Source organism: Pristiophorus japonicus, chromosome 20, assembly GCF_044704955.1.
Source record: "Pristiophorus japonicus isolate sPriJap1 chromosome 20, sPriJap1.hap1, whole genome shotgun sequence".
NCBI lineage: Eukaryota > Metazoa > Chordata > Chondrichthyes > Pristiophoridae > Pristiophorus > Pristiophorus japonicus.
In genome coordinates, this window is record NC_091996.1 from 3,702,632 (window position 1) to 3,720,878 (window position 18,247).

The 18,247-nt window shown below is 49.3% G+C and overlaps 1 protein-coding gene across 1 annotated transcript in view; it reads right to left on the reverse strand.

Moving 5' to 3' along the window:
• The window catches only part of asb6 (ankyrin repeat and SOCS box containing 6), a 69,923-nt gene extending 55,900 nt beyond the window's left edge, over window positions 1-14,023 (reverse strand). Inside the window, exon 1 of the mRNA XM_070863660.1 lies at window positions 13,827-14,023. The gene's annotated coding sequence lies outside the window, so the exon portion shown is untranslated. The remainder of the gene's footprint in view (window positions 1-13,826) is intronic.
• Between the last annotated feature and the right edge of the window lie 4,224 nt (window positions 14,024-18,247).

An 18,247-nucleotide genomic window follows, 5' to 3' on the forward strand; every position in this document is an offset into this window, starting at 1 on the left:
TACAGCTTTATTTCCCTGGCGACTCAGCCAATCTGGACTGGTTCGGTCCGGCTCCCTCCTGTGGGCTTTAATTTTAATAGCCGCTACCTGTTTTGGTTTACTACTGGCTGCTAAGAGAGCTTCTATTCTCAGCTGGTGTTTTATGGGATGTCCGCTAGTTGTGATCAAACCCCTTCTCCCCCATGCTGTCATATAATCGTGTACTACCCCGAATGCATATCTACTGTCCGTATAGATATTAACAATCTTATTTTCCGATAATTCCAGTGCCCGGGTGAGGGCTACCAGTTCTGCCACTTGAGCTGACGACCCCCCATTAATTCGCCCTGATTCAACTGTCTCTAGATCCTGGTTAACTACGGCCCATCCGGTACGAGGTAGTCCCTCTACGTTTGAAGGTTTGTTCTGCGGTTTGAAGGGGGGCGTCTTTTATTCTATCCTCTTCCATATCCTCACATACCTCTTCGCAAAAGTGGGGTTCCCCCTCACCCATCATACCTTCTGCGGGATTGTTTCCTACATCCCTAACTATGGTTACCGCTTTGTTGGGTATTAAGAGGACTGCTTCCCACTTTGCCCATCTCATATTAGATACGGTTCTCAGTTTTCCTGTGTTTAACATTTCTACCAATGTGTGTTTAGTGTGGAGAATGATGTTTCCAGTCATCACCACAGGCTCGCTTAATTTTTACCGCCCAAGCTGCGCAATCTAGCGCGGCTAGACATCTGGATTGGTAATGGATATTGAGGCTCCAGTGTCCACTAGCATCTCACACTGTCGGCCCCCTACTAGTGCAGACACATATATCCTTCCCTCCTTTTTACTTTGTACAGGGGCCGCCAGACATCACCGGGTGGCTTTGTACACCTGCCACTTCTGGTATTCCTGTTCTGACAGGGTCCTTGCCTTATCAGGATAACCATTTTTACCATAGCATGTCTCTTCCAGGTGCCCTTTCTTACCACAATACGTACATTGCTTTTCACTGCCTTTCCCTTTGCATTCCCTGGGGCAAAATGGCCCGGTTTTCCACAATTATGGCAAGTCCCCCTTTCCTGCCCTCCTCCTGTTCCCGTGGCAGAGACCTTTTCCTGCTTTATCTTTTTCTTTTCTAAACTGCTAAAGCTTACTGTTTTAGCCTTTTTCAAAAGTCCCTTTAACACCTTCACAGATAGCTCACCACTCGCCCAGGAGTTTGACCTGATCCCTGAAGGTATTTCTAAATTTAAAACTCTTTTTTTTTTTACTGAGCTAGAAGCTTTCATGTCAAGGTTTTACACAAAGGAAAATGGGAGCGTTTTAAAAGGCATTCTTTATCTCATTCCTAGACTAAATTTATGTCTTTCAACCCAATTGCATGTTTTCTTTCGACAAGTAAGAGAGCGTGTCAAATAAATTCTTTTTTTTTACTACCGGGACCAGGTATTTTTTATCTTTTACTCAACAAACCTATCCTTTGTGCATTTCCTAGCTCCGTAACTTATCATCCGAATATATCCACACCTTCGTTTCTAACTTAAAATGTAATACCATAAGGTTCACAGTTTCTTAAACTTCCCACATACAGGACAACACTACGAAGGGTTAAAATTTTTTCACTCTGTTTGGAAAAAGTGGGTGGAGCTAAAACAGGCAGGCAACTCCACACCTTCCCAAACAGGCTTTCATTCATTCCACAGTCAAAATCACTCGAGTACTCTCTTCATTTAAAATAGGCACTCACAAAAATCTCTCTTCATTCAACAAAGCTTATGTCTGGATCCATACGTCACTTAAGATAGCCACTATCAGCTTTTTTATGGCATTACGTAATTACGCAAGTTACAATTAATGATAGGAATTAATTAATGATCCGGGCGGCCCGCGTTTTACATTCCCTTCCTTACCTTCCATGTTCGCCAGTCTCGGACGTTTCCTTTTGTTTCTGTAATACTCACGGCCACGACTACTCTGTGGAGACCCTTTGTCTTCGCAACAAAGCTAGCGTGTTTCCTTACCACCGGAGTTTCGGCTCTAGGTTGGATCGATCAGTTTCCTTCCGCACCGACCTTATTTACTAAAGGGACAACTCAAACTGGTTAGTCAGCCTCTTCCTGCTATCTGTTTACTCGTATCTTATACACTATCCCGCCGTGCCCGTACACCTCTCTTTTCAGTCTCTGACACCAGATTCCAGACACTGTCTTAAATTATCACGTCTGATCAGACAGCATCCTGTTCGTGACGCCATTTTGTTGTGGAAAAATATTTCCGAGACTGTATAATATATAAAGAGAGGTTTATTAAATCGGAGACAAAGCTTTGGGAGAAGTGTTAGAGACCCCTGTCTCTGAACCACTTCTCAAATTGGTATCTCCAGTGAGGTTCTTTTATCTTACAAATTACGTCACTTTACATCACATGCTTTAGCACTAGTCCTTAAGTCTAATCATCGCATTACAAGGTTTTTACTATCCAAGGCTGAGCTCTTGATATAAACCAGCCTGCATTGTGACAGGGCATTATAAACAAGTGCAGGCCTTTGGCACCGGTATAGACAAACATCCCACTTATCTCTCCAGTCGTTCATTATCTCACTTTCCTACCTCCATAACTCAAGGCCAGCATACCTTGAAGTCTAACTGTGTTTTTTTTATATAAAGCATAATGCATCAGTATTGTCCCTTACAAAATTCATTAAAGGGGAAAATAAAAACAAATGTTTGGTCCCGTATACTAGTCAAGTATATGTCCAAAAATCCGCTCCAACAGTGATACCCACACACGATCTGCTACCAACACAGCCAACTAACACGTGAAACAGCACTTCAACGACAACGTGTGAAAATAGAGATATGTTGCCTGATATTTACCCTCAGAGCACTGATAAAGGGACTAAAGCGATCAGTGCACAGAGCACCACTGAAACAACCAGTTTGAGGCGAAGCAACAGAATCCGCACAACACCAAAATATCCGGGGCACTATGTACTGAAATAAGAAATCATGGACACTGGACACTTGAATCAAGAATTAATAAGACAAGAATTTTGTTGTTGCTTGTAGTTGTTTAATACATGTATTCATAAGAAGTTAAGTACCTGTTAATATTGAAGTTAACTTTAATTTATTTTTGTTTCTTGAAAGGAAAGGTGTAATGAGATAATATATGGCGCCCACTAGCCAGGAGGTACCAATATAATGTATAGCGCCCTCTAGCTAGGAGGTATAGGGCGCTGTATTGAGAGAGAGAGTCTGTGAATGAGCGCCATTTTAAAGCTCCACATGGCTGTCTGAAATCTCCCAAATAAATAGAGTTAAGTTGAACTAAGAGTGTTCAAGAGACTATAAAATACACCCTGGACCCCCAAACCCTGGACCCCAAACCTGGGACCCCAAAACCCTGAACCCCAACCTTGGACCCCAAACCCTGGACCCCAACCTTGGACCCCAAACCCTGGACCCCAAATCCTGGACCCCAAACCTGGGACCCCAAAACCTTGAACCCCAACCTTGGACCCCAAACCCTGGACCCCAACCTTGGACCCCAAACCCTGGACCCCAAATCCTGGACCCCAAACCTGGGACCCCAAAACCCTGAACCCCAACCTTGGACCCCAAACCCTGACCCCAAAACCCTGACCCCCAAACCCTGGACTCCACCAGACTCGCAATATAAATACAAGTATTTCTAAATCCCTCACTGTCCTTGCCCCTCTCTATCTCTGTAATATCCTCTAACCCTATAATCCCTTCCCCAGGGCTCACCAATCTTGATTTACCCCCTCTTGTGAACCCGCCCTTTGTGCTGCCATTCCGCCCTAATCTCTGGAATTCCCTGCTGAAGCCCCTCTGTCTCCAGGAAATCGTAAAAATAAAAATGACGGGAAAAAAAAGAGAAAGAATGAGAAAGTTTTTTATAAAAATTGATGTGAAAATGTTTCAGGCTGAAATTTTGAATATATATTTAATTTACTGTGCAGCTCAGGATGGGAATGTAAATCCCTCACATCCCTGATCAGATCACACTAAATTTGCATTCTAATTTTTCCCAGTTATACAACCATGACCAAACTCTAATCTCTAATACCTGTTACTGTGTGAAATGTTGCTCACTCAGCAGCCACATTAAGAATGGACTTGGGATTTGGGTTTAAAGGTCGGGGGTTTAAAGGTCAAGCAGTGTCAAACTGAATGGCGGTGCGTGCATTCTCGGCTGATTATGACTTTAAAGCATCCTTCACAGCTGCACAGAGTGATAATGCGGCATCAGGAAGCTAAAGGCGCTGTGGCTATATCCGTTCGAACAGTTGAAGCTTTCCAAATGGCCAAGCTAAACTTAAATGAATCCGCCACCATCAACATCCCGGGGGTCACCATTGACCAGAAACTTAACTGGACCAGCCACATAAATACTGAGGTTACAAGAGCAGGTCAGAGGCTGGGTATTCTGTGGTGAGTGTCTCACCTCCTGACTCCCCAAAGCCTTTCCACCATCTACAAGGCACAAGTCCGGAGTGTGATGGAATAATCTCCACTTGCCTGGATGGGTGCAGCTCCAGCAACACTCAAGCTCGACACCATCCAGGACAAAGCAGCCGCTTGATTGGCTCCCCATCCACCACCTTTGGCAGGGAAGTGGACCTGAGTCCATGATCAGATCAGCCATGATCGTATTAAATGGCAGAGCAGGCTCGAGGGGCTATATGGCTTTCTCCTGCTCCTGTTTCTTATGTTTTTATGTTCTTAAACAGTCACTCCCTCCACCACCGGCGCCCCCTGGCTGCAGTGTGTTCCATCTACAAGATGCACTGCAGCAACTCGCCAAGGCTTCTTCAGCAGCACCTCCCAAACCCACGACCTCTACCACCTAGAAGGACAAGGGCAGCAGGCGCATGGGAACACCACCCCCTCCACGTTCCCCTCCCAGTCACACACCATCCTGACTGGGAAATATATCGGCCGTTCCTTCATCGTCGCTGGGTCACAATCCTGGAACTCCCTCCCTAACAGCACTGTGGGAGCACCTTCACCAGAAGGAATACAACGGTTCAAGAAGGCGGCTCACCACCACCTTCTCAAGGGGCAATTAGGGACGGGCAATAAATGCCGGCCTTGTCAGCGAAGCCCACATCCCGAGAACGAATAAAAAAAAATATTGAAATAAATTTCTCCCCTCCTCTCGCTGCGGTACATGTTCTGCACCCAAATAGTCAATCGTTGTGTGTGAGTGCAGACAGTGTCAACAGGCTATTTGACCATGGGGGAAACGCCATAGCCAAAGCCCATTCTGTCCTTAACTGATATCCACAACACACATGCTCTTCCCAGTCGAGGTCACTGATTGACATGTTTTCCTGCACCCCCCCTGCCCCCCCATCCCAGGGGCAATGACATGTTAACTCAGCCTGCCTGGTGTGTACGGTGTGGGTGTTAAGGTGGCGGTCGGACACGACCCGTTGTGTTCCCACGACATACGCTCCCGCTGCCATTTTAACATCCTCCCTCAATATGGGTCCCTTGCAATCCGATGACGCGATTCGGACCCCGACACGATTTGAATGAAGAATGGTGTGAATCGCGCACCTCTTTGTCCCTCAGAGGAAACCCTGGGGCCCCTCTGCCCCAGGGCTTCCTGCACTCTTCCCGATCGACTCGCCCAAGACCGTTCCCTCAGCCTCCGGCTGCCCGAATCCCGCACCAGCCCGCTGTCCTCCGCGTCATTCCCCGCCGGCTTCAAGCGGCAGGCAGTGTTTTCATATTTCAACCATGCTGGGAATGTCGTGGGCTCCTCCCTCCCGGCCCAGCCCCCAGCATGACACACTCTTGCCCCAGGTAAAAATCAGGCTTACTAACTCGAGCGCCCCAATTGTCACAGCTCAGAACAGTAAATTCAGCATAAAGAAAGACTTGGGGCTAGATTTTACACTTTTGTGCAGATCGCCCAAAAATGGGCGTTATTTCCGGCATGGGCGGTAAAAATGGGTTTTCAAATCGCCGGCTTCTCGCCCATTCTCAAAGCCCCTAGTCGCCACTTTTGAAATTGGGCGTTACCGCGAGCAATACGAAATGAACGGTAGCGTTAAATCTCTCTGACCTCCTGCTGTAAAGTGTCGCCGTCCTTAGCAACGGCATGGCAACGGTCAATTCCAGCGATTCAGGGGGGTCAAGGGTCATCGTGACATGTGCAGTAGAGGAGACAGAGAGAGAGGGAGCTCAGAGGGACTGAAGGCGTGTGTGTGTGTGGCGTGGCTGCTTTGGGAGGAAGGAGGGAGAGCTTAGAGCTTTAGAGCAAATAGGGAAACAAAAATTAGCTGTTACCAGCCAGATATTTGCCCGGATTTGGCCTATAATGGAGAGAGAGAAGGAGGCATCACAGCACGCTGTGGAGACTGACGCTGGAGAGAGCAGTGAGGTGGGAGAGGAGCACATTGGAGGCCCCAAAAGAGCGAAGAGATTCTCGGATGAGGCAAATGCCTCCCTCCTGCAGGAGGTCGAGTTACGCTGGGGTGATTTGACACAGGGAGGGCGTGGGAAGCCCACCCCAAAGGCCTACCAGAGGATATGGACCGAGATAGCAGAAGTGGTCTCGTCGGTGACCAACGAGGTGTGTGAGGGCAACCAATGCCGCAAACGATGGAACGACCTTGTGGGATCCGCAAGAGTAAGTATTACATTTATGTACATGTACTTATGTATTTAGATAATTTGATTTGTGTCATGAGCGACTACAGCTGATGTGAGGTCTTGCTCTTTACCAGGAATGTTTTACTCAAAGCCTGCGGTCACGGTGTACGGCTTTAGGTAAAGAATGATAATTTTCATAATAATCATGATTACCTCTGTCGGTTATGTGTTGCATCAGTCTCTGTGACAGTACCAAGCAATGATATCATGCAATGATCTCATGCCATGTCATTCTGTTACCTTTTACAGAAGAAGCTATCGACGATGAGGTCCATGCAGAGGCGAACGGGTGGGGGGCCACCAGTCACCAGCGACATCACTGACATGGAGGAGCGGGTGCTCGCACTCGTGGGGAAGCATCTCCGGACAGCCACGCAAGCACCTGCAGATCCTGAAGTGATGCCACGTGAGTAAAGCTTACACCATTGCGTGAATAGATGCCACACTCACTCATATCCGAACAATCGTATATGATAGATGATTTCTAAAATTGTCCTAGAAATAATGATGGCCAAATGAAAATCATTGCAATGCAAATGTGTTGATGGTCATGAAATGTGGTGTTTGCGATGATTTTGAGAGCGGTGGTGCTTTTGTCGTGCATATGTTGTGTGTAGCGCTGGACTCACCTTGTGACCCTAGCACTCCCTTCTCCTCTAATAACCTCATTTGTGTTTTGCAGCTCAGCCAGCAGCGAGTCCCAAGGCAAGACCACAGAGGCCAGAAGGTGGGGGCACGGGGCCGGACTCACCGGACGATCCTACGTCTGGTGCTGAGGAGCTCCGATTCTCGCCCGTCAATCCGCTGGGTCTGTTCTCTACGGATGAGAGCGCGGACTTCGAGGAACCTGCATCGCCACGCTCCAGAAGCCATTCCACCCCAAGGCCACCTCGTGCTCCTCTGATCATTCCCGCCTCCACTCTGGAGATACCGGCCCCAAGCATCTCGCCACAGGGCACCCCATTTGTCCCCAGGACGGCGCCGATCCCGCGGAGGTTTCGCGAACGCGGCAGGTCTGGTCCACGAGCGTGACACGAGAGCGGAGAGACGGTACAGTTGTCCAGGAGGATTGTAGACATTGGTGACCAGCTCCTCGAAGCATTGGAGGACATATCCCGACAGCTGGCCACCGTGACTGAGTACGTTCCGCGGATGACGGAGGCTCTGGAGGCGATAGCGCGACACTCCACCCCTAGGTTCCGCACCACCACTGTGAATGACAGATGAGAGGCAGGACCAAGATCCTGCTTCTGGATCCAAGAATGTTCCCCCCTCGGCACCCCCTGTTCCCGTACCCCGTACCCGTGACAGAGTCTGTGGCTCTCATATTGGACTGTTCAGCCACCAAAGAACTCACTTCAGGAGTGCAAGCAAGTCTTCCTCGATTCTGAGGGACTGCCTGTGATGATGATGAGGAACTTATAACGTGGGGGGTGAGGGTGGGGGGGGGGGTAAATGACAAGAAATGTACACAAAGGTAAGGTTTTTAAATGTAGTGTTCATGTTTCAGGATTTCTGTCTATGCCACACATCATCTTGGTGTAAGGTACGTTACAAGCACAACTATTGAGTTAAACTTAGCTCTCGAGAGGTTTAGTTCACATAACAGCAGTGCTGGTCGATGTAGATTAGGACTCGGGCAGGACAATGAAAGATAGTTTAACATTGTAGTAATTGTTCACACTCATTGCTGCTGTGGCCACTCTGTTCATTTGAGTTCCGAGTAGAGCGCTTGCTTAGGGAGTATGTCGGGCAAGCGAGCCCCAAGTGGGCAGAGGAAATGTTTCAAGGACACACTCAAAGCCTCCTTGATAAAGTGCAACTCCCCATGGCACCTGGGAATCCTTGGCCCACGACCGCCCAAAGTGGAGGATGAGCATCTGGGAGGGCGCTGAGCACCTCGAGTCTCATCGCCGAGTGCATGCAGAAATCAAGCAGACAGCAGAAGGAGCGTGCGGCAAACCAGACTCCCCACCCACCCTTTCCTTCAACCACTGTCTGCCCCACGTGTTACAGAGATTGTGATTCCCGTATTGGACTGTTCAGTCACCTGAGAACTCACTTTTAGAGGGACTGCCTAGGATGACCCGTACAACCACCGGCTCTGCCTTCATCCCCCTCAATGAGGCAATGCCTGAGGAGCTCCTCAGCCAGGCGGCGTGGAGTGAGGAGGGGAAGGGGTAGAGGTGGGAAGAAGGGGAGGGGGGAAGGAAAGTGAGGTGCATGTGTGCAGGTGATGGCTGTGTTATATCTCCATCTGGGTTTATGCAATTTGTTGTAATGTATGGGGGGAGGGAGCACCCTGTTGGTTTGCCTTTGTATTCTGTGTTTCTGGACATGTTGAACATGTGATTGATGTCAATGGTGGAAAAAGTGGGGTGTGGGCGGGGGTTGGGTGTTTTTGCCCGTGATACTTATGATTTCAGACCAATGTTGGTATAATTTTTTTTTATTGAACATAACTTTGTTGCGCATTGTCTCAGATAGCTGAACCGGTACACACTGGTAATTCCTTAACATGAAAAGGTTAAATAAAACTTAACTTCAATCAACATAAACTTTAACTGGCACCAAGCTGATGGGCACCATTGATCTCTGAGCTGCACACACACAGCAGTGTGTCAGCGTTGTCACTCTTTCAGGCAAATCGTTCCGATCTCAGCTCCTCACATAAGAGTCTTGCAGCTATGTACCCACCACAAGCCCTTTCCTGCGGTCTGGAGAGGGTTGTAGGCATGGTTGTATAGCCAGCCTGACTGTCTGGCCCTAAGTCAGCATCCAGCCCCTCATCGTCCTCTTCCTCTCCCTCCTGAGGTGGAGCATCAGTCCCTTCTGGCAATTCTTGTCCCCTCCTGATAGCCAGATTGTGCAGCATGGAGTACACCACCACGAATTGAACCAATTGCTCAGGGTCGTATTGTAGCTCCCTTCCTGAGTGGTCCAGGTATCTGAAGCGCTGCTTGAGTACAGTTATTGTTTTCTAGACCTCATTGCGTGTGTCTCTGTGGCTCTGGTTGTATCGCTTCTTGGCCTCTGTGTGGGTGTCACACAGGGGGGTCACCAGACAGGTGGCTAGGCCATATCGGTTATCACCAAGTATCCAGCATTGTCCTGGTGGCTGACTCTTAAACATGTCAGCAACAGCGCTCTCACGCAGGATGTGAGCCTCATACTGCCCGGACATTTGGCATTCACTGCCGTTATGATCTGGTTGTGGTCGACAACTAGTTGGACCTTCAGGGAGTGAAATCCTTTTCTGTTACGACAAGGCTCTGGGTCCTGAGAAGGTGCCCGCATGGCGATCTGAGTGCACTGTACAGCTCCCTGCACCCTGGGGAGCTTAGCAATGCGGTACAATGCTCCAGCCCTGTCAGTGTGAGTCTCCGTGGTCATGGGGAAGTTGATAAAGTCCATCCTTCACGTGTACAGGGCCTCCGTGACCTGTCTAATGCAGCGATGGGTGGCATGGTGAGACAGAGGGCAAATCTCGACCAAGGAGGCCCGAAAGGAACCAGACGCGTAGAAAGACAGTGCCGCGGTGACCTTGACATCGACCGACACTGATGTCCTGATTGCAGGCTGCATATGTGGCCTGATGAGCTCATTTCAGTGATCACCACCTTGTGGAAGCGCAGTCTCTGAAGGCAGGTGTGGTCGTACACGTCGAGGTAAGACCTCTTTTCTCTGTATGTGTGGGGTGTGTATGGTCTGGACCTCCTCCTCATTCTTGCACGTCTTAAATTGGGCACATAATGATGTGCATCACACATTGAGCCATCTGCACTCTGCAGCATCTGTGTATTAATCGATGCAGGATGAGAAACGGCTGGCTCCATTGCAATGAAAGTATAATAGCGATCGATCAGAAGCAATCATTTCCTCACTAAAGTACACCTACAGTAAACCCCTAATAGTCCAGAGTCTGAAAATATGTCTGTTGAGATGGTCACTTCCCCTGAGAAGAACTCCAGCGTCAATCCAAACTCCCCCGAAATTGAAGCAGCCTTTTGAATGAAGCGACTTGCGATTTAAAAAATGGCGGCCACAGCGCTGGGGTTCGTTCAGAACAGCTCCACTTTTTCTGGGCGGTGTTTTGGGCGAGCGATATTGTGGGCGATATGTGTGCGAGGTGGTGAAAGTGACGCTGGCCGATCTCATTGGTGTTAGTTTCGGCAAATGTGATCTTTATGACAAAAAAAATGGGCGGTGGGTATTATTGAATCTCGGCGTTAATTCCCTGCGGAAACTAACACTGGCCGATATAACGGCCGTTGATTTCATCCATTCTGATTAGTCCGCCCAAAAAAGTGGGCAGGCGGTAATATTTTTTCCTGGCGTTACACACATGGGGAAAGTAACGCTCGGCGATAAATGTCCGAAAAATGCCCGTCAGTTTCTATTTTGTGGCTAAATGGGTGATAGCTGGGCGTTATACGTCAGTTCAGCGGTAAAATGGATGTTAAGTGGGCGTAAAGCATGCAAATAACGTGGAAAATCTAGTGCTTGGATTTATATAGCGCCTTTCACGACCACCGGAGGTCTCAAAGCACTGTACAGGCAATGAAGTACTTTTGGAGTGTGGTCACTGTTGTAATGTAGGAAACGTGGCAGCCAATTTGTGCACAGCAAGCTCCCACAAACAGCAATGTGATAATGACCGGATAATCCCCACAGATGCTGCCTGACCTGCTGAGCATTGCCAACATTTTCTGTTTCTATCTCAGATTTCCAGCACCCGCAGTATTTTGTTTTTGTATCGGTGTTTAATTCACTGCCACTTCTCTTCCTGGTATGCCCTCCTTGAAGAAGTTCTGCTCTTCTCTCTGACGGCATTTGTCTCTTTTACCAAGGCCCTGTCTGCCCTCTCCAACGTAAAAAATCCCACAGCACTATTTTGAAGAAGAACAAGGCAGATCTCCATGGTGTCCCCTCCCTACTTTCCCTGCCTCTGTATTTGCTTAAAAATCTGTTACAACTCTAACTTTTTCAAGTTCTGACGAGGGGGCACAGATGCTGCCTGACTTGCTGAGCATTTCGGACATTTTCTCTTTTTAGAATCTATTTTAGGTGTTGTTCGAGGGATAAATATTTTCCAGGACACCATGGAGATCTGCCTTGTTCTTCTTCAAAATAGTGCTGTGGGATTTTTTACGTCTGAGAGGGCAGACAGGGCCTTGGTTTAACGTATCATCTGAAAAACGGCACCTCTGACAGTACATCACTCCCTCAGTACTGCCCCTCTGACAGTGCAGCAGTACTGCCCCTCCAACAGTGCAGCCCTCCCTCAGTACTGCCCCTCCTGTTATGTCTTTAGATGCTCTGATACTGACTCCACGAGGCAGTGTGTTGTACTTGAACTGTAGTGACCTTAATCCTTTATTGATAACTCCAGAGTGAGGATCACACATGGTGGCCTGCCTTTTATACTAGGCCAGACATACCTGTACAGGTAACCTACAGGTCTCCCACTGCGGTGCCCTCTGGTGGCACACCTTGTAATAGTACAAGCAGTAACCATGTAGGATACATGACATCACTCTCTCCCAAGCCTTTAGTGCAAATCGCCTTTGCATTGACTGTGCTCTGGGCTTAGCTCTATGTGGTTGACCCTTGGCAGGTCGTTTCTATCTTGGGTGAGTGGGTGGTGTTTCGTTGGCAGTAGAGTTGCTGGTGGTTTCTATTTGTGTGTCCATGACCACTCCATTCTATCCCACCCACGCCCCCCCCTCCCACATATAGATTATGCCGGAGGCTCATTACATTCATATACATTCAAGTCCAGAAAAAAATTTGCATTAACGTCATTACATTTGTGGTTCAGTTGTGAGGCAAGTACATTTGACTGGTGAGACACATTCTTGATACGTACTAGGAATTGGTACAAGTGTCAGCACCGGTGCGTGAGGACAGACTAGTGCCAGAACTGCTGGATGGTGTCCAGGTAGTCTGGTGATGGCCCGGTGCCCGGTGCTGGCAGTGGGAACCCGGTTGGCTCAAGTTGCCTGCTCTCGGGGTTTTACCGTTGCTCCTAGCGTTGGGCAGGTTCACAGATACCTGTGACCTCCCTGTCCTCTCCTTGTGCCCCGGGTCACTGCTGCTCCCTGAGGGGCAGTCGTCTGGCAGTGCACAGGGAGCTGCTGACTGGTTTGCCTGGGCGTTGTTTGGTTTGGGATCCTGGCTGGTCCAGGTCCCATTTGGGAGAACTGTTGCAGGTGACCCTTCGTTCCCAGGTATGGCCTTGGTGGCGATAGGGTCTGGGGGCTGCACCTTAACGCGGTTTGCTCTTTCAGGCTCGTGGTGGTTGATGCCATCGGGTGCCTGAGAGGTGGAGCCGATCGGGGGCAGGGTATCGATACCAGTGCCGTTGCCCTCCTGAGATCGCTTGCTCTGCAGCTGGTATGTGTTGGCTACTTGTGGTCACATTCCATGGTGCATCACTCTGGTCCCAGGGACGCAGGCTACAACACCTCCGACAGTGCAACCCTCAGTACTGCCCCTCCGACAGTGCGGCACTCCCTCAGTACTGCCCCTTCGACAGTGCAGCACTCCCTCTGTACTGTCCCTCCAACAATGCAGCGCTCCCTCAGTACTGCCCCTCCAACAGTGCAGCACTCCCTCAGTACTGCCCCTCCAACAGTGTGGCGCTCCCTCAGTACTGCCCCTCCGACAGTGCAGCACTCCCTCAATACTACCCCTCCAACACTGCAGCACTCCCTCAGTACTGCCCCTCCAACAGTGTGGCGCTCCCTCAGTACTGCCCCTCCGACAGTGCAGCACTCCCTCAGAATTGCCCCTTCGATAGTGCAGCGCTCCCTCAGTACTGCCCCTCCGACATTGCAGCACTCCCTCAGTACTGCCCCTCCGACAGTGCAGCACTCCCTCAGTACTGCCCCTCCGACAGTGCAGCACTCCCTCAGTACTGCCCCTCCGACAGTGCGGCACTCCCTCAGTACTTCCCCTTCGACAGCACAGCACTCCCTCAGTACTGCCCCTCCGACAATGCAGCGCTCCCTCAGTACTGCCCCTCCAACAGTGCAGCACTCGGAGTGTTGGCCTGGAACATGTGCTCAAGTCTCTGGAGTCGGACTTGAACCCACAACCTTCTGACTCAGAGGCGAGAGAGTGCTGCCCACTGAGCCACGGCTGACACCTGAACTCACATGAGGTTTCCGGCTCCTGCGCTGGAGATGTTCTGTGTCTGTTTCCGATTGTAGCAGCTGCAGTTTTCTGTTGTTCCCACTAGTCACAGCTCCTGCAGAAGGTGTCACTGTTGCTCCACTGATGCTGCTGGTTCTTGTTTCTGGAAACTCCGATTTACTTCTTGCAAACTTTTCAGTTTCGCCGTGATTTGTTTGATCTGGCGATACACAGAGTGAAACTTAAGCTGACAGATTGACACTGGTTGAGTGCTGGCTGCAGTCACAGGTATCTTACTCCACTCACACCTCCCACACATCATGTGTGTACGACAGTGGAGAGAACGTTTGGGGGGGCGGGGGGGCGGATAGTTTTAACTTTAAAAAATCATAAAAATATTAAAGATAATAAAAATGCAAAGTACTGGACTGTTGCGACAATGAGAGCCCGTATCGTGATTCACCGGTTCTCATCACGGAGTCTCCTCACCCTTTGTTCCTTCTCACATATTTTCTGTTTTCATGATTTCTCCCTCTCCCCGTACCTTTCTCTCTTTCCGTCAGCCTTTCTCTTTCTGTCCATCTCTCTTTGTGCTTCTCAGTTTCTCTACCTCTCTCTCACATTCTGTTTGAGTCTCACTATTTATGTTTCTGTCTGTCTGTCTTTGTCTGCGTCGCTCTTTCTCTCTTACTTCTTCGATTCTCTCTCTCATTTTTTAAATTTATCTCTGTACTGTATTTCTTTGTCTCTGTCCCTCTGTCTCCACATTTCGATTTAATTATGTCTCTCATTCTCTCCCTAGTTCTTTCTCTCTCTCTCTCCCCCTCCCTATAATACAATTTTTCTTTTACTGTCTCTAATTTTCAGATCCTTGTCTTATTTCAGTATCCGTTGCATCTTTTCAACTTCATTTGTTTAAATATTGCAGAGTTGTTGAAACCAAGAGTAAAGTTTCAGAGTGTGACCTGGATAGGTTCAGGGAGAAGGGCGAGTGTGTGCGGAGGGGGTGAGTGTGTAGGGAGGAGGGTGAGTGTGTAAGGAGGGCGAGTGTGTAAGGAGGGCGTGTGTAAGGAGGGTGTGTGTAAGGAGGGTGAATTTGCAAGGAGAGGGTGCGTGTGCAAGGAGGGGTGAGTGTATAAGGAGGGTGTGAGTGTGTAAGGAGAGTGTGTGTGGGGGGGTGAGTGTATAAGGGGGGTGAGTGTGTGAGGAGGGGGTGAGTGTGTAAGGAGGGTTGCTTGGAACATGAGAGGGAGCGGGTAATATCAAAAACCATCAAGAAAGGCTGCAATACTGAAAGATTAGAAATTAGAGGGGTCCGAGGGTGGAGCCAGTGAAGGTGAAAGGTGGGAGCTGCTGGTTGTGTGCATGTGTGTGAGTGCATGCGTGCATCTGTGTAAATGTGTGCGTGTGTGTAAATGTGTGCGTGTGTGTAAATGTGTGCGTGTGTGTAAATGTGTGCGTGTGTGTAAGTGTGTGCATGTGTGTAAATGTGTGTGTGTGTAAGTGTGTGCATGTGTGTAAATGTGTGCGTGTGTGTAAGTGTGTGCATGTGTGTAAATGCATGTGTGTGTCTGTGTGTGAGTGAATGCGCGTCTCTGAGTGAGTGTGTGAGTGAGTGTGAATGTGAGCATGTGTGTGTGAGTGTGAGTGCGTGTGTGTGAGTGTGTGAGTGAGTGTGTGAGTGAGTGTGAATATGAGCATGTGTGTGTGAGTGTGAGTGCGCATGTGTGAGTGTGTGAGTGAGTGTGTGAGTGAGTGTGTGAGTGAGTGAGTGTGTGAGTGAGTGTGAATGTGAGCATGTGAGTGTGAGTGAGTGAGTGTGTGTGGGTGTGAGTGTGAGTATGTGTGAATATGAGCGTGTGAGTGTGTGAAGTACTAGTACATCACTGCCCTTTACAACTTGCGGGGGGAGAATGAGGATATTGGGAGTACTGGGGGAGAGTGAGGATACTGGGAGTACTGGGGGAGAACGAGGATATTGGGAGTACTGGGGGAGAGTGAGAATATTGGGAGTACTGGGGGAGAGTGAGGATATTGGGAGTACTGGGGGAGAACGAGGATATTGGGAGTACTGGGGGAGAATTAGGATATTGGGAGTACTGGGGGAGAATGTGGAGGATATTGGGAGTACTGGGGGAGAGTGAGGATATTGGGAGTACTGGGGGAGAACGAGGATATTGGGAGTACTGGGGGAGAATTTAGGATATTGGGAGTACTGGGGGAGAATGTGGAGGATATTGGGAGTACTGGGGGAGAATGTGGAGGATATTGGGAGTACTGGGGGAGAACGAGGATATTGGGAGTACTGGGGGAGAATTAGGATATTGGGAGTACTGGGGGAGAATGTGGAGGATATTGGGAGTACTGGGGGAGAGTGAGGATATTGGGAGTACTGGGGGAGAACGAGGATATTGGGAGTACTGGGGGAGAATTAGGATATTGGGAGTACTGGGGGAGAATGTGGATGATATTGGGAGTACTGGGGGAGATTGCGGAGGATATTGGGAGTACTGGGGGAGAATGTGGAGGATATTTGGAGTACTGGGGGAGAATGAGGATATTGGGAGTACTGGGGGAGAATTAGGATATTGGGAGTACTGGGGGAGAATGTGGAGGATATTGGGAGTACTGGGGGAGAATGAGGATATTGGGATTACTGGGGGAGAATTAGGATATTGGGAGTACTGGGGGAGAATGTGGAGGATATTGGGAGTACTGGGGGAGAGTGAGGATATTGGGAGTACTGGGGGAGAATGTGGAGGATATTGGGAGTACTGGGGGAGAACGAGGATATTGGGAGTACTGGGGGAGAGTGAGGATATTGGGAGTACTGGGGGAGAATGTGGAGGATATTGGGAGTACTGGGGGAGAATGCGGAGGATATTGGGAGTACTGGGGGAGAATGAGGATATTGGGAGTACTGGGGGATAATGAGGATATTGGGAGTACTGGGGGAGAATGTGGATATTGGGAGTACTGGGGGAGAATGTGGAGGATATTGGGAGTACTGGGGGAGAACGAGGATATTGGGAGTACTGGGGGAGAATGTGGAGGATATTGGGAGTACTGGGGGAGAATGCGGAGGATATTGGTGGTACTGGGGGAGAATGAGGATATTGGGAGTACTGGGGGATAATGAGGATATTGGGAGTACTGGGGGAGAACGAGGATATTGGGAGTACTGGGGGAGAACGAGGATATTGGGAGTACTGGGGGAGAATGTGGAGGATATTGGGAGTACTGGGGGAGAATGAGGATATTGGGAGTACTGGGGGATAATGAGGATATTGGGAGTACTGGGGGAGAACGAGGATATTGGGAGTACTGGGGGAGAATGTGGAGGATATTGGAAGTACTGGGGGAGAATGTGGAGGATATTGGGAGTACTGGGGGAGAACGAGGATATTGGGAGTACTGGGGGAGAATGTGGAGGACATTGGGAGTACTGGGGGAGAATGAGGATATTGGGAGTACTGGGGGATAATGAGGATATTGGGAGTACTGGGGGAGAATGAGGATATTGGGAGTACTGGGGGAGAACGAGGATATTGGGAGTACTGGGGTAGAATGAGGATATTGGGAGTACTGGGGGAGAGTGAGGATATTGGGAGTACTGGGGGGGAATGTGGAGGATATTGGGAGTACTGGGGGAGAATGAGGATATTGGGAGTACTGGGGGAGAATGAGGATATTGGGAGTACTGGGGGAGAATGCGGAGGATATTGGGAATACTGGTGGAGAATGCAGAGGATATTGGGAGTACTGGGGGAGAATGCGGATATTGGGAGTACTGGGGGAGAGTGAGGATATTGGGAGTACTGGGGGATAATGAGGATATTGGGAGTACTGGGGGAGAGTGAGGATATTGGGAGTACTGGGGGAGAGGGTTCATGTGTCCAATGATGTATTCTGGGTTACTGCGGTGTCCTGGAGCCTTGTTCAATTTTCTTAAGGCGTCAGGGAGGAAATGTAATGAGCCATTTGCTGTTTGTGGGAGCTTGCTGTGCGCAAATTGGCTGCCGCGTTCCCTACATTACAACAATGACTACACTCCAAGCATTATTCATTGGCTGTAAAGCGCTTTGGGACGTCCTGAGCTGGTGAAAGGCGCTATGTGAATACAGGTCCTTTGTTTCTAGTGCCGAGGGTGAGCGTGAATAATCTACGTCTCTCTTCTTGCCTTTAATGATGATTGTCTTATTCCTCTCCCTCACTGGGACCTGCACAATTTGAATCGCGGGCAAACTCCAGCCAGGAGCCCTGGAAATAGGGGCAAGTCTCCAGATTAACGGGATTTCGTTCGATGAAGCCTGCAGCAGGCTCCAGCTTTCTGCTTGCTCAGGCTCCTGATGCCAGACTGTAAATGCTTCTCACGGGCTTCCTGGGGCCTCTGCCAGTGAGTCAGGAACCGCTCTGTGAATCTGCACTGTGTGTGGCAACTTGA